This window comes from Pygoscelis adeliae, unplaced genomic scaffold (assembly GCF_000699105.1).
Source record: "Pygoscelis adeliae isolate BGI_AS28 unplaced genomic scaffold, ASM69910v1 Scaffold19, whole genome shotgun sequence".
Taxonomy (NCBI): domain Eukaryota; kingdom Metazoa; phylum Chordata; class Aves; order Sphenisciformes; family Spheniscidae; genus Pygoscelis; species Pygoscelis adeliae.
Genome location: NW_008825533.1, coordinates 2,172,053 through 2,176,001, shown reverse-complemented (window position 1 = coordinate 2,176,001; position 3,949 = coordinate 2,172,053).

The window sequence follows — 3,949 nt, the reverse complement described above, 5'->3', positions numbered from 1 at the left end:
GAGGCACACAGGAATGGTGTCCTCTTTGGGAATGGTATGCACTTGGGAGGGAAGGATAAGGCAAACAATAAGGAGCCTGAGGGTTGTGTAGCAATTGTAAGAGGTGGACATGCTGGATAAATTCAAATTTATTACTAAAATAAATTAGAGCCACATCTCTAAGTTCAGCTTTGCTGAATACTCATCCTTCCTTGGTGCAATGTCCTGGTCTGGAGCCAGTTCACCCTAAGAGGAATTAACGCAGAACTTTTGTGAAGACTGCTTCAGCTTGTGACCGATTAAAAAATGCCACTAATGCATTGCCAAACTTGGGAACTTTTTTCTTTTCAGTTGTTTTCTTTTACACTTAGTGACAGATATATCTAGAAGCCTATCTTTGTACAAATTTAACAGCAAAACAGTAAAACAGTATGTTGTTCCCCATCTTCAAAAGCTGAGGAACCATACAGCAGTGTTGCACCTTTCTTCTGGGCTGAGTGTTGATTTGGAGTAGGTGGCTGTACAAATGTTAGAAGATATATGAGTGATTTGGGAAGCTAGGTGTCTCTTGAATTGGTGGTTTGGGTACAGAAAAGAGTTACACTGTGTGCATAACAAACAGGATACCACTAAGCTGTTTCAGGCAACACATGCACAAATTTATGAGGGAAAATTGTGATTGTTTGAAAAGAAAGGTTACACTGAAACCCAAAGCAAAAGATGCTGAACTGGTTAGCGTCAACAGATTGGCTAATGCTGTTTTGGGTTTTTTTGCCTGCATATTCAAGGCGTATCTGGTTTCCTAGAATTGGTGTGTCTGCAGTGGTTGTTGCTTTTTGGGTATTTTATCTCTTGTTCAACAGGTTCAACAGTGCTATCAAAAGACATCTAAAAGGTAGATATCCTTTCCAGGAACAGGGAGGGGAAGAAGGTTACTACTTTCTCTTTCTGGAAAGAGTAATGACCTCAGCTATGGTGCAGCTGTCTTAAATCACAGCATTCCCCCAGCAAAGGTAAAAAGCTACCACCTATAAAGTTTATTAGCAAAATTATCTTTCTTTCTGTGGGACTAGAGGACAAGGCTTTGAGGAATTAGCAGCACCATAAAGAAGCACATTGCTCAATGTGTCACTTGCCATGCTTCTTTTTAAATGAAAACTCTTTTTTTCATTCTTTCCTTCTGCAAGTGCAGACTGCTTTCCTGGATTGAAGGAAACCTGCCTGTTGGTTTACATTAGTATTATGCAGATTTTCATCCTGCTGGTGCTCTGTAAAGCTCAATGTCTTTCATTTTCATCTGGGCAAGTGACTTGACACTAATGTGAGATTCCTGCTTTTTGCAAAAATGCAGCACCAGAACACCTGCTTATGAAAGGCCAGTGTTAGCAGCAGAGTTCAAGCAGATCCCTAAGGTTCACGTGTTCAGCGAAGGCAAAGCATTAGAAAATGAATGAGTTGATGAACTATTAGAGGTCTCCAATGCCTAATTATTTCAAACGATGGCTAATACTCATAGGCTAATACTGGAGGAAGTTAACCAAAGTTAATTAGCATGTACTTTGGCAGTCTGCTCAGTTTAATTATTTTTCTACTTTCTGTTAGGGCAGAGTATCCAGATAGTAATAATGATAAAAATGCCTTGTAAAACTGCTTGCTTGGCTGACGAGCTTCATACCATGAATGACTGCTTTTGTGCTATCACTGCTGAGTGGTGTATTTTTTATATGTCACCTGAGCATATCCTGTTGTTAGAGCTGCATCCAGACACCTAACTGCCATGGGAAACTAGGGAGTTAAATAATATTGGGATATATGATCAGCAGTCTTACTTGATTGGGACAGCTGAAACAAACAAAAAAAATGCCACAATATTTCGTGTGTTGTAGACTTTTAAACTAAATGAAAGAAAAGGATGGTGTTTTAATGGCACAGTAGTCTATTTAGTGTTTCAGGAAATTCATTGGGCTGAGATCTTTCTCAGTTAGCATTTTTGCACCACGCAGAAGGGTCACATTTTTGGGAAAAAATGCCCATGTGGTGTACTATGTATACACAGCTTAGGGCAGGGGGCAGCTAGTATGGTTGTTAGAAAGCTATGACCAAAGTAAATCCCAGCTGTTGGGGTTTTTATGATATAAACTGAAATCCATCTTTCGCGTATGGCTTTTTCATGAGGGTGAGAATTCAGACCAATTGTTTTTTCTGCCAGCCTTAGAAAAAAACACTTGCATTTTTCTTCCACCTGTAAACAGCCCACAGAGAATGGTCTTCAGTGGTTAGCAATAAATTACATATGAGTATCAGTTTAGTAGGAAAAACTTCAAATAAGGTAATTATGGTTCTTATCCATTTTCTTCTGGGTCATATTGTACAGGTTGTATTGAGCTGAGTTTCTGATTTCATTTTTAATGACGTAAATCAAAACCCTTGTCATTTTAGACACACATTCATAAGGTCGGAGAAACATGCCATGTACCTGAAAATTCCCCAGGCAGGCTGTTTCTATGCTACATCTCTGCTCAGGGCAGGCAATGTGTTTGTGAACCAATTACGGATACTTACTATCACCAGCACACATCTATTTAGACCAAAAAGACTGCAAGATTTCTGAAGAAGCCTGGTCAGCTGTAAGTCTTGCCTGGCTGGATAAATACTATCAAGCTTTGGGTCTCAGAGATTCAGTGTTGATAGTAAAGTGTCCTTACTTGACCACTTTTGTTTTCCAGTGAGAAATGTAGAATTTTTTTATTGAAAGGACGTCTTGATTGTGTATGTGAGAATTTCCTCAGTCTCTTTTGACACCCAAACTGAAGTGACAATTTTTTTCCTTGCTGATCCCCAAAACAAAATAAACAAGAACAGCTAGGCAACATGCCTGCACATGTGACTTTGCATGCAAGATTGAGGGTGGAATGTGAAATGGTGCTAAGATGAAACTATTCTGTGTTGTACAACAGTAATAATGGCAGGAAGGATATTAAAAGTTCTGCAGTTATCATGTTACAACCCCTCAGAGATGAGAATCTTGCACATTTAGAGGATGACAAAACCGATGGATTTGGATCAGAGCATAGATTGTAGTGAAAAGATATTCACCACTGCATGGATCTGCCTTTGTGAGACGATTTATTACCATGGTCTGCAGCCAGGAAGTCTAACACGGCTTTCAAGTTCAGAGATCCTCAGGGAAGGAAAGAAAGATCTGTCAGAGAAGTGGTCCTGTGACTGGCCAGTTGTACAGCTCATTGCTGAGGCAGGACATTACTTGAGTGAAGTTTGCAACTGCACTTAGAAGAGCTGACAGCAGTAAAGGCACAAAGATGCTAAAGTACAACCACAGATCCGAATGCAAAGCTTGCTCCATCCCATATTTGCTTCCCTGTGTTTGCTTTGCTACATGTCTCTTGGTGGTCTATCTCTGAGCGAAGGGTTCACTCACCCAGGGTAGGCTCACACAGGTTTTTGCTTGCTGGCAGCGGTCTTGAGACTTTTGTTTTTACTTCTGAAATGATCAAACAAACAATAAATAACCTGACCACCTCTTCCTGAGAAGCAATGAGTACACATGTAGTCATGAAAAGTGAGGAAAAACACTGAAGGTAAATCTGACATTTTCTATTATATTGTGAAACTTTACAAGAGCAGAGCAGACAAGGCTAGGTCTTTGGAGAGCAGGGCTTCAAACCTAAAATCAGTGCATTTATGAGGTAAACATTTATTTGGGAAAGCTTTTCTCATGTTCTAGGAACTTTCTTAATTCAAATATAAAATGATCTAAACTTTTTTTCCCCCCCGTGCAAAAATATTCTTTCAAAGGCCTCTGTCAGTGAAAATATGTCTCCTTTCTGCTCTACAGAGCTCCTTGACATTCCCCACCAACCCAGCACGTAATAGCTAAAAGAACTTATTTTGGAACATTTCCCATTAACTAGCCTGGGGATGCTTTCCCACCGCAGCCCCTCCCCCCCCT